Below are 17,147 nucleotides of genomic sequence, written 5' to 3'. Positions count from 1 at the left end.
TTGTGCCTCCTTTTCAAGGGTCTTTAAGTCTTTTTTGGATTCACACATGGGGGAGGGGGGGGAAAAGAGTAACAGGTAGCAACTTTCACTTCCCCTACCAATTCTAAGAAAGGGCACCTGGTGACCTCGAAATTTTAGAGAAATAAAAAATAGCTGCTTTCAACACAATAAAAGGGTCTAGAATGTCCTGTTGGAGATATAATGCAAAACACCTGAAACTTACAAACGATTTCAGGTGCTCATCACTTGATGGCACTATTTGGTATTTGTAACTTAGTAATAGTCAACCCACATTATAAATGCCTCTCTTTTACTCGGCACACCAGAGTAGACTCTGTAAGAATGACAGATTTTCTACAAAGAAATAATACAGGACTTGAAATATTACATTAAAGCAAGAACATAGAGAAAAATAATTCCTAGGCATTTTGCAGATCCCTCTACTAGATGTGTAACCCTTCCTGAGGTCCTGACGGGATGCTTCAAAGGCTAAATCTCAGCAATGGCCCCAGCGAGCTCTCCCTCTGGATCCAGCATCCCTCTGCTGGGACATGAGAATATCAACGGGAAGCCTCAAGGCACTAGCTGTCTTCCCACCTTTGTTATCTCTTGTTGACCTGTGTCCCAGGGCTTGAGACCCAGTTTGGTGATGGGTTATCTGAAAAGCATCCACTGCTCCAGAGAACTTCCTAAGGAAAGGCCAGTGGAAACACTTGAGTTTATGGCAGTGGCAAGAGTCTACTTCCTCAGCTGCCAGATCTTCTGCCTCCTCCGACCTCACTTCCTGCCACTCGGCTCTCCTTCTCCTTCTTGGCATTCTTTCAGTGGTCCTCATACAACCTGTTCTTCCCTTCCTCAAGTCTGAGCACATGCTGTTTTTTCCTGATTGAAACACTTTTCCCCAGACCAGCTACACTCTTTCAAGGTCCACTGCAAAATTAAAAAGCATGTGTTCTTATTCAAAACTCATTAATAATTTCAAGTTGGTGACAGCAAAGCTTTACACCAAGCATGGGACCCTTCTAAGCATGGGGACCTGAGCAAGTAAACAGGGCTTACACACACAAAAACTGGCCCCCCTTTTCTTCTGTTCCTTACATAGCTGGCTGATCATCACCGAGGTCATTATTTCTAGTTACGCTCTTTCCGTTTCTTTTTTATTTTCTTTATGGCACTTATCAAAATTTCAGATGTTAAAAGACGAGCTCACTTTTTTGGGTCTAGCTCCCCCCACTCAACCTCCTTTTACACTATAAGCTGCATAAGGGCAGAGGCTACATTTAGCCTTGACCAAATGGATCTCCAGTGCTTCCAACTGTGTCTGGCATAGTGGACACTTAATAAATACACGTTGTGGAGCACCTGGGTGGCTCAGTTGGTTAAGCATCCAACTCCTGATTTTTGTCTCAGGTCATGGTCTCAGGGTGGTGAGATCAAGCCCCATGTCAGGCTCCTCACTCATCGGGGAGTCTGCTTGAGAGTCTCTCCATCTGCCTCTCCCCCCACCCACTTGTAGGCACTTCCTCTCTCTCTCTCACTTTCTCTCTCTCTTTCCAAAATAAATGAATAAACCTTTTAATAAATAAATAAATAAATACATAAATAAATGCTAATTGCATGGTTAGATTAATTTATGTTTCTTTGCTTCCAGCTACAAACTACTTTTAGCAATTGAAATCTTCGGTGCATAAAACAGCTGTAGACTTGTCTGTCTAAGAGTGATCAGTGCTTGAGCTAAGTCAGGGTAATGGTAGTCTCCCTTCCTCTGAGAAACTGCGTCTTGTTTCCCCAAAGATGGCTTGCTTACTAGAATCATCTCATTGCTTTTAAGATTTCTGATCTACCCAAATTTTCATATTTTTCTTGTGTAAAGGAAACCTCCCAGTCATTCTATGAGGTATATTTGGAAATGGAAAAGATGGATAGGATGATGTCCCTGTATGAGAAGTGAATAAGGAGTTATTCTGACACCAACTGCTGTGGTACAGACTGTGGTGAATTCGGACACCGACCACCCAGACTTAGCACAGACCCCACAGGTTGAAAAGCCCAGTACCCAACCACACACACTTCACACACCGGCTATAAGTGGAGTCCCCAGGCCACCCACACTTCTGTCCAACTGGCTGTCTGCTTGAGTTCTCTGGGGGAGAGGACAGGCCTCTCAGGCAGGTTTGGAGTGGCTTGATGGAGCAAAGAAAGGAGACTGGCCCAGGTTTTTATTGCAGTCAGGAGCTTAAATCTCCTGCAAGTGCCAAAGGAGAGAAGGTTTTCTTATCAGCTGGTAGAGATGTGGGGGCAAGACAGGAAGAGGGAAGGTGACACGTAAATGTTGGCAGTCAAACACCAAAATACGGAGTCAGACTCATCACTGTACATACTAAAGAAGACAGAATGTACTCCACTTCCCCACTCACACATCACAGAGCTTCAAAAAACTATCATGCAAGTTTTTGTTTCTTCTAAACTTCTTCCCACTTCCCTACACCCAACAGATTATTTTGAGGTAAATCCTAAGCATCAGACCATTTTATTTACCAATATTTTACTTCATGTCTCAAAAATACAGATGCTCCTTTTAAAAATACAACTATATTTTCATCATCAAACCCAAACCAATCAACAATAATTCCTTAATATTATCAAATATTCATTATGTGTTCGTATTTCTACAACTGGCCTATATTATTTTTTAAAGCTTCTTTTATTGGAATTTGGATCCAAAGCACATAATTCCATTTAGTTAATATGACTCTTAAGTCTTTAATAATTTATAGGTTCCTACTATATCTAATTATTTTTTCCTTGCAATTTTATTGCTAAGGAAACTAGGTTGTCTGTCTTATGGATTTTCCCCATAGTCTAACTTCTGCTGTTTGTATTCTCAGTATGTCTTTCAACATGATCCTCTCTGACTCTGCCCCTCCTGCCTCCCCCTTATAAGGAAACTTGTGACTACATTGGGCCTAGCAAACTAACACTGGATAACTTCCCCACCACAAAATCCTTAATCACATCTGCAAAGTCCCTTTTGTTTAGTATGGTAGCACATTCACTAATTCCAGGAATTCGGCCTACCACACTGTGTCAGTTGGGATCGCAATAGCCCTGGCCACAGAGATTTCTGAAGAATGAGTGTACAGCCCAATCAGAGACAATGAGAGAATTTTCTAAGGTTGGTATATGGATGTTGAGAGATTCCTCTCTTCCTACCATGGTTATTTAGCAAAAACGCTGTGAATGGCCATCTTGCCTGACACACAGAAAGAAACTGACGCAGATTCAAATTAGCCTGGAACAGTTAGAAGCAAGGAATGGACAGGTGTGTGGGAGAGAGTAGGAAAGTCCCACACCTCCAGCAATTTCCTAAAAGTCCCTTTATGTAGTACATTCTGAAAATAGTGCCTCCATCCATGAATATCTCAGTACCAGGGTTCAATTCATTCTCTTGTTAATTAAGCTAATTTAAGCAAGGATTTTTTTTTTCCGTACTAGTGAAATTGCTTATCTGTCCACTGATCTCTAATCTCTAGGTCAGATACCAGGTCAATGTATTTCTCTGGCTTAAATGCTTCAAACAAATCATTGGGAAGAACTTATTTTATACTCAAGCTTTTAGTGGTTAGAATTTCTGCTGCTTTTCTCCACATGAGAAAAAAAGGAAAAGAAATGGCTGCATGTGGCATCTTTCCAATGAGAATATAACACCTTTCCTCTTGTGCCACAGTTCTCCTCAGTGGCAGACTTCTTTACCAAATCTCTTTGGTTTTTTAAGCCTTAATTTTCTTTTCAAAAGGACTCATTTGTTTAATTATCCACTAACACTCATTTCTGCAAACTGAGTTGAGACACGGGCTACACGGAGCTGAAGTGGTTCCTTAAAAGACCTGTGTATTCTTTGTAGAAAACAGAATTCTAAACAAAATTTAAACATGAATTTTTTTTTTTTTAAGAGACATCAAAACTTTGCACTCACCATAAGGTGCAACATTATTTTTCTCCATTTGGGGGTCTTTTTCACAGACTAGCTTACTTCATGGAGAAATAAACGTCTTCAGTGTGGATCAGTAATGAGTTACATAGATCCACGAGCCTTTCCCCACCCCAACACACACACACACACACACACACACACACACACATCAAATTTTCAGCGTTCTATATTCTTTGTTACACTTCTAACTCAGGATTAATTTCCACTTGTGATTTCTTTCTAAGGCTTATTATATAATCAGCTTAATAAATCTACTTCAAAATTTAGGCCACTGAGGGTTGTCAAGAGGTCCAGACTGCCTTCTGTGGTGAGTCTGGAGACTGCTCAGCACAGACAACCGGTCACTGCCACCAATGGTTTTGGCTCCATTGCCAGCGTGTTTGCTATGAGGTGACAACATTTTTATCTGACTTCTGCTAAAATTAACCTCACTTGGAATACAGTCTTTCTGTTTCATCAGTATAATTACTGGCCCTAGAGTGCCTTTCCAAAGCTGTTGTTTATAATGATTCATGTAGCAGAAAATATACAACTTCGTTCTCTAGAGCCAAGCAATGACAGTTTCATCCTGTGGCAGAGAAAATGCAAAAACAATCAGTATGAAAACCCAAAGGTCAAGATCTCTTCCTCTTCGAGTGAATCATTTTTTTTTTGGTGAAGGAAACACACGTACATAACACATACACACAGAGAAGCCTGCACTTTGAAACACCTCTGTTTCAAAGCAATGACCAACATCTGTTTGGTGGCTCATATCATCAGGTTGATTAGAAACTGGGTGAACCATAGGCAAGGGCAAAAGGAGGGACCCCTTCTGGTATTGCTTCTTCTAGAACCAGGAGAAGATCGTGACCATTCTCCAAACGCTGGTAAGTGACAGACATGTCCCTATTAGTGTTCCATTGCTCTAGCATAACAGTTGGATGTGGTCAAAATGCAACCCCCCTGAGGCAGGTTAGTGTCCAAACTTCTTTCTTCCTCTGTGTGCAGAATGGACAGGTTCTTCCCAACATCAAGTTTCCCTTGAAACAGCAGCTCTCAACCTCACCTGTACATCAAAATCTCCTAGGAAGCTTTAAAAAAGCACGACTGAAAGGGTTCTACTTTAGACGAGTGAATCAGAATCTCTGGGGGTGGGGCTTAGGCACCAGTATTTTTTATTTCCGTTGCCTCCGGAGACATGTCTAGCAAGTCGTTGCAGTGGATGACGACAAAGAGGTTGCTGCCTATGTTCTCCTTTAGGATTTTGATGGATTACTCTCTCACATTTGGATCTTTCATCCATTTTGAATTTGTTTTAGTGTATGGTATAAGAAAGGGGTCCAGTTTCATTCTTCTGCATGTGGCTGTCCGGTTTTCCCAATACCATTTGTTGAAGAAACTGGATCTTTCTTCCATTGGATCTTCTTTCCAGCACCAGTATTTTTTCAAGTTCAAGTGCCCCGGATCTCCCAACATGGGGTTATGATTGTGAAGCTAGAGGGCTTAGATATGAGAAAGGAATGGAGGAGATAGGAGCTAGGTGTCCAATGTGTAGGCACAGTGTGTGCCACTGAGAAACCCCACCCAGGAAGAAAAGAATAAAAGAGGAACAGACCTGACAAGGCTGTCCACATATGAAGGAGAACTTGGCTACACTTAAAACACCCCCTCTACCCCAAAGTCTGCATATATTCACTCTAGGTCTACCTGACCAGTGGGGTTGGTCCTCCATCTGTTGGTGGGGAAGGGAGATGTGACCTAGGTAGAACTTGCCAATTGGAGCACCAAAGCCCTCGGAAAAGTGATTGGCTTGAGGAACCCAAACCGTGCCAGTCCAAACCTAGAACCCTTGAGAGACAGAGCTTTTACCAGAACTACTAGGGAAGAAGTTCTCTTTCCACTGAGACTGCTAGACTGCCCAAAATCTAAGTCTAGACCTGCTCCTGCTAGCCGCCATACTGTGGGAAGAAGCTGCCTGAGAATGAAGCCAACATAGAGGAAAACACTCCAGGATGAAGAGAACCGATCCTAATGTCATTCTACAAACACTGGATTTTACCTCACATATTGCCTAGACTGAGGTGATAGGAGTTAATAAAATCATATGCTGGAGTCATTTTGAGTTGAATTATCTATAAATTGCAATAAAGAAGAATTCTGAATAGTTGATAAGTAGGGAAGCCCAAACGAGTCAATGAAATCTCTAGGTCAGATCTGCTATTGTCCCACTCTTAAGGTAGACCAGGTTGAATCAAAAGCAGTAAAGGTTACAGTTAGCTAAAGAAACTAAATTGAGATTCTCAAAGTGTTTCAAAGTTAATAGGTTAATAGATTTCTCATTTTAGTCGTAAATAAATATCACAAAGAAGAGTTATGCCTTTAACTGTGTTCCTAATTTTAAGAAAATCTACTCAGTCTTTCTTTTTTCTTTTTGCTATTTGGGCTAATCTGAGTTGGATTAATTATAGCATCAGTTAATTATTACCAACTTAATCTCCATGGTGAATCAACCTCTCATGAAAAACTAGTTTACAACTTTAAGTGGAAAAAGAAAACAAAACCAGTTTTCTGCAACATACATTCTAATAAGTTGAGTTTCTATGTATATCAGAGTCTAGTCTGGAGCTACAAATCAATAATCTTTGAAACTACTGAAATCAGCATTATAATATTTTAAGAAAGCTGAATGCCCTTCATAGCAAACAGAGACAAATATACACTTTCATGATAAGATAGAGAATAAGTTTATATTTAACTTAAGTATTATAGTCATGGTTTTGAAAATGTCACCTTCACCTTCTCCATCTAACATGTAATGGACAATTCAAGTCTTGTCATGCGAATCTCATGTGTCAACAGACTCAGGGTCCTTCCCAGCGCTTTGTAAATAATTTCTAGTTGGAACTAGACATCCATCGAATTCAGTTACACTTTTTAACCAAACTTCATTTAAATAAGGGATTCTTATTTTCTAAATTTACAGGGCTTTGGTTGAAATGCCCCACTCTTGTGCTCCCCTGTGAAGCAAGCAAGTAAGACTTTTGGATAAGGTGTTAGAGAGAAGACTCCACAAGGCGGGAAGAATGAACTTAGAGCCAAACCATGTGAGTCAACGAGTCTCAGGCACAAGGCTAAACCACAACATGTGGATGTGGGTGTCACAGGTCAAACCTATGATCTGGTCTCTATCCTAACTGTCACTTTTTAAATGTGTTCAATGTTTAGTGATGTCTGATCTGCCAGCATGCAGTTTTTGTTTATTGGCTGTTTGGTTCCATGTTGTGATCGCTGTTGTTGTTTTATTTATTTGACAGGCAGAGATCACAAGTAGGCAGAGAGGCAGGCAGAGAGAGAGAGAGGAAGAAGCAGGCTCCTTGCCAAGCAGAGAGCCCGATGTGGGACTCCATCCCAGGACCCCAAGACCATGACCTGAGCCGAAGACAGAGGCTTAACCCACTGAGCCACCCAGGCACCCCACTGCTGTTGTTCTAATTTCCACTCTAGAGGTCACTGCTTTCTTCAGCAGGAATGGGACGCATTAATGTTTCCATCATTATGTAAGAGGTTGCATATGGAAACCTGAAGTAACTGGTCCTGCCTTATCCCAAGCATATCTTAACATATCTTAAAAACTAGTGACCTGACTGACCTGCTTTCTGATCCTGCCTTTAGCCCATCACTTCTGGTTTGGAGCAGACCATTGTGTGGACTGAATCCTAGTACTGGGGTAGCTGTTGTCCTTGAGGCTTGGGTTGTTTGCTCTGAGATTTTACTTCCTGAGTTATGTGGATTCTGCCACGGAGAGAGCTCACAGAGCTCTAACTTGAGGTCATGTTCAGTCCCTCTCATCTTGACCTGAGCATTTTATCCCAACCCATAGGCTCAATCAGACCGTAGTACATCATCAGCCCACCTCTCACTCTGAAATTTCCTAGGTAAGGGTCAGACACCAGTGCACTGTGTCCTCCTAACTTTTGGGGAAACATATCAAGTTCTCCAAGTGATAGATAGTATGGAAGTCTTGAAGCCCCTGTCTCTTGACTTGGCCTACAGAGAAGTAGCTACACAGAACTTTTTCCCCTTAGGGGCTAGGTCTCTAAGGACATCCTCCTCATAAATTCTCCTTGATCCTAAATAACTGATTTTTTAAATCCTGGAGGTGGATGAGATATAGAATCCTATAACTGATGTATATGTAACTGATTTTTGGACACTTACTTGGAAATTCCTACACGATGCTCTGTCTCACAGATCATACTGTTATCTATCACCTGGAGATTCATTCAAAACTTCCTTTTTAGTTTCCTGTTTTAGCATGGACTAATATAGCTAGCCTACAGCAGCATCAAAACCCCTGAAAGTCATCCAGGTAAAAAGTTAATAGATCCTTTCTTAAGTATATTTAGGACAATGACCCTTCATCGTGTCTCACCTGGAAATCAATCAGATCATGACCACCTTGCTTTCTCGTCTCTGAGGTTATATGCCGTTTTTAGGAAAGCTTGGCAAATAACACTGCTTTAACTCCTACTAAAGGCAGAACCACCTTGGCTGCCTGAAATAACTCCCTCCTTGATCTACCTGTAATAGTGTCCGATTCATTCCCCAAAGCGCGCTTCGTGTACTGCAGACTGAAAAGGCAAATAGTTCAGCTCAGCGGGACTTTGAGAGTCAAAACTACTATAAATAAATACAAGTCACTTTTCCACTCTGGGGGTTTGAGAACTTCAGTCAACGCACCTTTGCAATATTGTCTAAGTAACAGGACAGATAAATCCATGTTTGACATGAGACGAGGCATCCAAATATTCTTAAAACTTACAGAGGCTGAATGTCCTTTAATTATTTGGGGAGAACAATTTTAAAAATAACACATCCTCATATTATTAAGAATTAGTACCGACCAGAATAAAGAGCAGTGTCTTAAGGTCACTATTTTTTAATTTGGCCTTGTCTTATTGATCCTTTTACTTACATTAAAGATAAAATTTTGCCTGTGAATATCCGTGGACGTATTTTCAACAGAAAACATTTGCCAAAGGATCTATCAGTTGCTGGAGATGCAGAGATGAACCCAAGGCCAGCTGTGTACCCAAGATATCTTCAGTTCCCCAGAGGAAGCCGCATAGCGTGCCAGGGAGGGTAGGATGCGCTCAGTCCTAGAGTGAAGTCACTTACAGAGGGCTAGCAGAACAGAAAATGAAGAAAGTCGCTTTGTCTGAGACATTCCAGGCAGACAGAGTGGTATGTGAAGAAGATATGAGAAGTGACAATTCATGATTTATTTCTGGAATGTAGACTGGTTCCACAGGCAGAGGAGGCTGCCCTGTCAGCGTCCCTGTCTGGGTTTGCTTGAGTCTCACATGCACACCAACCGGCTGCCATTGATTTGGGATTTGGTAAGCAGAGTAAAAAGAAAGGGAAACTGTCTGTGAGGGCTTACTGTGGACCAAGCAAGTAACTGAGACATCCTGAGACCATCTTGGTATTCAGGTTAAACCTGCTTTACGGGGACGCCTGGGTGGCTCAGGAGGTTAAGCATCTGCCTTCGGCTCAGATCATGATCCCAGGGTCCTGGGACCGAGCCCCCATCGGGCGCCCTGCTCAGCGTGTGCTCGATTTGCTCTCTCGCTCTCTCAAAGAAATAAAAAATAAACATGCTTCACAGAGAAAGCCCTCCCACTTCCTTGTCTAATTCATTGGAGAAACCACGAACCTGCTCTGTGTGGCAGATGGGAGCCCACAGAAAACAGTACACATTCTCTTCCCCGCATGCCCTCCGACCCAAGCCCCCCCCCCCAACCATCAGTCTCCTCATTTGCTCCTTCTTACAGCACCTGGTGAAATCATGTTTTCATTGTTTTTTAAAGAAATGTGTTTTAAAATTTTGACTCAACGGTATCCTCAAGGTTTCTCAAACCTTCAAAACACTTTTCTAAGAATTTTGGAAGGGGGGAGAAAAAGAAGTTCAAAACACTTACAGAAACTGAAAAACACCTTCTCCTACCCGGGATATTTCCTTGAGGCAGGTTTCTTCCCGACCACCAGCACGACCTGGAACCTGTTTGAAAGGCAGTTTCTCCGGCCCCACCCCAGCCCCACTGAATCAGAAACTTCGTGCTGGGGCCCAGCCGTCTACACTCTAACAAGGCTCCAGGTGATTCCTATGCAGGCTCGAGTTTGAGAACCATCGTCCTAGAGGGATACGTAAGGGACTGTCAGTTATGTCAACAAAAATGTCTATCGTTTAAATGTATCCCTTGGGATTAATGCTTACAAGCCCCTGACAGTGACCATACCTTTCTTGGGGAAATCACCGCCATACACTCACCAGAGAGTTACCTCAGGGGGCATCTTTCTGCCCCCCAAACCTCTTCTTTTCTTGATGAGAACAATGAGGCCTAGAGAGGCCAAGAAACACTTTCAACAGTCCAAGAGTTGATCAGCAGAGGGTGAGGTCTAGTCTTCAGACTTCTCGACAAAAAAATTCCAGATCTGCACCACAGATACTAACATGATTGCCCAAGGAAATTCAGTTCCTCTAGCAAAAACCAGGGATTCAAAAAAAAAAAAAAAAAAATGGACTACAGTGAAAATAGTTTTATTATTTCCAAGTATTTTTTATTTTTTTGTGTTAGGAAACTAATCCACATTTGTGTAGGCATTTTGGAATTAATACAACTCATAAAAAGGACAAAAAATCAACTATGATTATACCAAAAGAAAACTGCTATTAACATTTTAGTGTGTGCACATGTATGTGCAAATATGTTTGTATAAAGACTATTTTGGGGGTGCCTGGATGGCTCAGTGGGTTAAGCCTCTGCCTTCAGCTCAGGTCATGATCCCAGGGTCCTGGGATCGAGCCCCACATCAGGCTTTCTGCTCCTCAGAGAGCCTGATTCCCCTTCCATCTCTCTGCCTACCTCTCTGCCTGCTTGTGATCTCTGTCTTTCAAATAAGTAAATAAAACCTTAAAAAAAAAAAAAGACTATTTTGTGTAACAACATTTTTGCACATACATGAGGCATCCTGAGATCATGTTGGTACTCATGTTTAATGCGTTCAGTGGAATGTTTTCAAATAAATGTGTTTTAAATTAAAAGTGGGGCACCTGGGTGACTCAGTCAAGGGTCTGCCCTCTGCTCAGGTCATGATCCCAGGGTCCTAAGATTGAGACTGGTGTCAGGGTCCCTGCTCAGTGAGAAGCCTGCTTCTCCTTCTCCCTCTGCCCTGCCCCCACCCCAACTCATGCTCTCTCTCTCAAATAAATACATGAAGTCTTTAAAAAATAAATAAAATTAAAAGTAACTCAAATATATGTATGGAGAGAGAGAAATCAGAGAAAATATACATATAGAGAGAATGTATACATAAGTAGTATATAACACGTAAAATTTCAATATTTTTTCACTTACCATTTCTTTAGAGAACAAAATCACCATTTTAATGATTGACTTGTTTTTCATCGGAATTTATTTTTTATGTTTTCTTATTTTTTACAATTACTTTGTTTCCAATCCTTTGCTCTAGAAATAGGAAAGAGGGACCTTCATCTGTTGGAGAACTGAAAGCCCCTGAGTCCCTGTGGAGATACTTAGATAGATAGGAAGAGTACTTTGGGAGATGGGGAAATGCCTAAGAAAAACTGACCATGCTCCATTTTCCCAGACATGGTACCGTGTACAGATGTGGCTACCTTAGAAAGAGCGTATAGCTTCACCCAAAGCTAACAAGTCCACTCACCTCTCTGTCTCTTGTAACTCTGACAAGCTGCTTTTCTAGAACTTCAGTCAAGTGATAACAAACCTCTTCCGTGTTTCATTTAACTTAGAAATGGCAATTCAATCAAAGCAAATCTTCATAAGAAGTCTTTAAAGATAATGCAATATACCCTTTTTCTGAATATTTTTAATCCACGCTTGTTGTTTCCTCTCATCTGAATAAAATTCCCTCCTTTTTTTTTTTTTTAACTCAGTGCAAAAACAAGGTTCTCAGATAATGATGGATGACCTATTTATAGCATATGAAAAAGAGTATATCGCTTCTAACCTAAAAGGCTATGTTTAGGTTGCTCAGCGAAAATGTTCTCTAGTTATGAAATATTTATGAAGTAATTTTCCTACGTTTTGCCCTTTCAACAGGTTTGCAATTGTAAGCATAGTATAGTGTTCGTGTAGGAATAACTACATTTATATCTTACCAGTTTGACCATTTTCCCAAACAAATAGCAATCTTTTCCCAATGGGTCCTTACTCAAAGTGATAATCTTTATTCTTAATTCCAGAATTTCAATGCCTGTTTTAAGTGACACATTTTTTTTTAAATTGAAATACTCTGATCATCAAATGGCCACTTTAATTTTCACACTTGCCTTTTCTACTCTTGGCAGCATTTCTAAAGATTTGGATTTTAAATGTCTGTTCGAAAAGAAGATTCACAGAGATTCAGTCACGCAGATCTCCAGTGAAAGAATACGATGCTTCTTTTCTGAAAGGCCACGTATTCCAATGTCAAATTTGAGTCTTAGTGGAAGAACACGTCTCCTGACCAGTTGGTACTGACCCTAACCCTGGGTTGGGGCAAAACACTGCCTTAGGCAAGTCCGCCAATGAAGATGCTCCTTTACCTCTAAAAATATTTCAAGGAAATTCCTTTCTGAGCTTTTCACTGGGACTATTTTCAAAAACAAACTTTCTGAGGCAGTATTTCTGAAAGTGGTTGACTATTACCCTGGGATGATAATAATCGTTTCTCAATTTAAAATAAAACCAGAATCTAACTATATAACATTTGGAAACGGTTAGACATGCTAGAGAGGGGGGTACCTGCTAGAGAGGGGGAAGGAAGGGCAGCAGTGGTTCACAAGCTTGTGTGACCATGAACTCTTTCGTAAAAAACAAAACAAAACAAACAAACAAACAAAAAACTGTTAAATGTCCGAATGAAGAGTTGAAGCTACCAAGGTCAAAGGTCAACTGCCCGTTCTTCCATGTCCTGTTCCAACATTACCTCCACAGCTGTTACTGACAATTCTGTAGATAGTTCTACCTCTTCAGCTCTATTCTTTATGAATTTACATCAGCAGGTGTCCCCCCCCCCCCCGTGTTTTGGAGGGCCTTTACTATAATGAAAGAGTGTCACTGCTTTATTTTCTAACTCCTGCAAAAGGACAGGCCGTGGCTCCTGATGTGGTTCACAGAACTACTTTATCTCTTCATACCTTTCCACAGGGGTCTTTCCCTCATGTACACACATTTTGAGTTGCAATCAGTGGAAACTTTTTGGTAACATAATTTGCCTCACCCATATTTATTTTTAAAAAGGGATGGTCTCTTGCATCAGGAACGATGGAATGTGCTTTGCTTCCTATCAGGAGAAAGTCAAATTAAACAGCCAGCTTCTTGCTGTGGCAGGTGGGGGTAGGAAGACACCTACTCCACTGCCAAGTCTCTGCGGCCACCCCACAGCACCTCTTATTCTAATCCCTTTATCTCTGTCCCCAGAACAAGAAGCCAGGTCTGTTGGCCTCCTGATACCTCACTGTGATCAGGAAACTTAGTAGTGACAGATCTGTCCTTTCTTTGGATCAAGGGATCCTGGAATCCAGTTTGAAATGAGAGAAGAGTCAGTGTCCTATATAAAACACACTTTCCAAACTTGCTTCCATTCTGCCTCCTTGGACCTGCCCTACTACTAGTGCTTAGTCCCAGAGACCACCCCTTCCTGCAAGGTCCCTGACCAGTAGCCCCTCAACAAGTTCCAAAGGACTCTAGGGCAACCGACCCCCGAAGAAGAGCTTTCCAAAACTTAGGACTTTCAGGACAAAAGCTGGGAAATTCCTGAACCAACTGGAATTGGGAACTCTTCTCAAAGCACCTTTGACAGCAGTCTTTCCTGGTAAGAGCACAGAGGCAGAGTAACAAAACCTTCTTTCTAGTGACTCCCTCTTGTCTTTAGGGAGCTAGGAAGCAGCTGGAGCCAGGCCAAGATGATGATCCAGTGAGGAGTCTGGCTCTGTGACCAGTGCAGTGAAAACCCTCCCGGTCTGAAACAGTTTCTTCCAGAACCATTTGGCTGACTCACAGCTTCCTGACCTAAGCTCTAAAGAGTATGGTCTACACACAGGGTAACAATACTCTTCTTATTGTTTGTATCAGTTAGGATGTTTCTACCAAAGTAACAGACAACTCTATTCCAAATGATTTATAAAATAAAGGGATTGTATTATTTCATAAGACGGAAAATTCTAAAATAAGGAAGTTCTCAAAAGATGTTTGGCTTGATGCTCTGTGAAGTCACCCAGGATTTAAAGTTTTCATGGTCTCCCTTACTTTTCATAGTTTTGCTCCGTCACAAGACAGGAGTCATTACCTCCAACAAAGGTTTGCTTTTTGTCACAAACTGGATCAAGCAAAATCTACAGGGCTGACTTCTTATGTCTAGCTCCTATATTCGTGCCTGGATCTCCAGTGTAAACCACTCACAAAACCCTGACTGTTCACTGGTTTCCAAAAACAAAGGAGCAAATGAAAATATCATTCTCCCCCCAGCATTTAAGGAATCTAGCGAGGACTAAAGAATTGCAGATAAAGGAAGGTCACCTCAAGCCTTAAATGCTCCACACCTGGACACTCTCTCAATCTCCCAAACACATCCCAGCAATTTTCCTCCCTTTCAGGAACAAACCAGCCCTCACTGGCTTTTCCCCTTCTGTCAAAAGCCAGGGCACTAGTGGGCATGCTCCCCAGTGGGTAATAGAAGCATTTTTCTTTAAAAGGTGATTCACCCCACATTGAGGCATACTCCCACACCACACTCAACCAATAGGAGAAGGGCCCCTGCAGGAACTGAGGGATATCATGGGGCAATATAATCCCCTACTCCACCACCAAGTGTGGCCTCGGGATCCAGATCCTTCCACTGCAGTGTGTCACCTGGGAGATGTTAAGAACAAATTCTTCTTGGATATTTCGATGACATTTTGCAGTTTTCAACATTTATTCAGTTCCATTATTACACATTTTAAGTGTTATAATGTAAATGTCTTTTGTTCTCTTTCTCTCAATTCGAGTACATTCATACTACCTTATTGCACATGTAGTTTTATTCTATTAAGCATGCAGTTGTATTTATGTATTATTCATTTATTACTTGAACAAACTAGGCTAACAAAGAATTATCCAGTGGCACTCCCAAGGACTTTTTGAAGAGACTTTAAAATAAATAAGTAAATACATACATACCAGTTATACATATATAAATCCATTCTTCTTTCTTCAAAATAGTGAGGCTTTTCCTCATAAGTATCATCAATGTCCCTCTTCAATTTTCAATTTTATTTATACAGATGGCATTATTATCTAGGCTCTTAACCTTTTTAAAAAGAGTTTACAAAAAGATTACCAAAAACTTCAACCCTCAGAAAGGATGAATACCCAACTTTTCTATCAAATAGATGGGACTGGAGGAGATTATGCTGAGTGAAATGAGTCAAGCAGAGAGAGTCAATTATCATATGGTTTCACTTATTTGTGGAGCATAAGAAATGACACGGAGGATATGGGGAGATGGAGAGGAGAAGGGAGTTGGGGGAAATCGGAGGGGGAGATGAACCATGAGAGACTATGGACTCTGAAAAACAACCTGAGGGTTTTGGAGGGGCGGGGGGTGGGATGTTGGGTGAGCCAGGTGGTGGGTATTATAGACGGCACATATGGCATGGATTTCTGGGTATCGTGCATAAACAATGAATTCTGGAACACTGAAAAGAAATTTAAAAAATTAAAAATTAAAAAAATATTAATGAGAATCATTGGCACAAGATAAACATCTATATGTTTATTTTCCATATGGTGAATTTTAATTTATTTTACAACTAGTACATTTTTATCATTTCTAAAAACTAGAAAAACAGATAAAAATAAAATGTTTTATATTTCAAACAAACAAACCTTCAACCCTGGGGACACCTGGGTGGCTAAGTGGGTTACGCATCTGCCTTCGGCTCAGGTCGCGATCCCAGGGTCTTGAGATGGAACCAGGCATGGGGCTCCCTGCTCAGCAGAGAGCCTGCTTCTCCCTCTGCCTGTGGCTCTCCCTGCTTCCCCTACTTGTGCTCTCTCACTCTGACAAATAAATAAATACAATCTTGGAGAAAAAGAAAAACCTTCAATCCTGGGACGAAGTAGCCAATGGCTTGCAGAGCAACATGCCTAAGTTTTATTGTGACTACTGTGACACATATTTCACTCATGACTCTCCCTCCATGAGAAAGACACACGGCAGTGGGAGGAAACACAAAGAGAACGTGAAGACTACTATCAGAAATGGGTGGAAGATGGGGCGCCTGGGTGTCTCAGTGGGTTAAAGCCTCTGCCTTCGGCTCAGGTCATGATCTCAGGGTCCTGGGATGGAGCCCTACATCGGGCTCTCTGCTCAGTGGGGAGCCCGCTTCCTTCTCTCTCTCTGCCGGCCTCGCTGCCTACTTGTGATCTCTGTCTGTCAAATAAGTAAATAAAATCTTTTAAAAAAAAGAAAAAAAGAAAAGAAAAGAAAGGGAAAGTGTGGAAGAGCAGGCTCAGAGCGTGATGGACAAAACAACCGCTGCATTTCAACAAGGAGAGGTACCTCCTACTCCATTCTCTGCTCCTCTTCCTGCAGGGCAATGATCCCACCTCCCCCCAGTCTCCCGGCTCCTCCTTGCCCTGGCATGAGGCCAGAGCCCCATAGGGGGGGTCCTCCCATGATGCCAGTGATGGACACTCCTGGATGATCCCAGTGGCACCTGCTTCTGGAATGAGACCACCTATGGGAGGCCACATGCCAATGATGCCTGGACCCCCAAAGATGAGACCGCCTGCCCATCCCGTGATGGTGTCCACTCAGTCAGGAATGACTTTACCAGACAGATAGGACAGGCAGGAACCTCTTTATATTCATTTTATATTTGTTCTAGGTAACCAGGAAATCATGGTGCTGTGACTGGGTGTTTTCTAACAGGAGGATAGGGAAGACTTGTATCCCCTTCCTATCAAAGAGAGTAGTTTTTGCAGGGGAGTAGTGCAAGGGACCAAAAAAGAAAAAAAAAAAAAAGGCAATTTTCAACTTTCATTTGTATTGTGAAATGTGAAGATAAAATTTTCAACTGTCTTACTTAAAAAAAGGAAAA

At 41.6% G+C, this 17,147-nt stretch overlaps 1 pseudogene; it reads left to right on the top strand.

The window, feature by feature from the left end:
- Nucleotides 1-16,174: 16,174 nt before the first annotated feature.
- On the top strand, nucleotides 16,175-16,891 carry LOC116585578 (annotated as a pseudogene).
- Nucleotides 16,892-17,147: the final 256 nt, after the last annotated feature.

The sequence above is a fragment of the Mustela erminea genome, chromosome 3, assembly GCF_009829155.1.
Source record: "Mustela erminea isolate mMusErm1 chromosome 3, mMusErm1.Pri, whole genome shotgun sequence".
Taxonomy (NCBI): domain Eukaryota; kingdom Metazoa; phylum Chordata; class Mammalia; order Carnivora; family Mustelidae; genus Mustela; species Mustela erminea.
The sequence above is the reverse complement of the archived record's forward strand: the minus strand, read 5'-3'. Positions and strand labels throughout refer to the sequence as shown.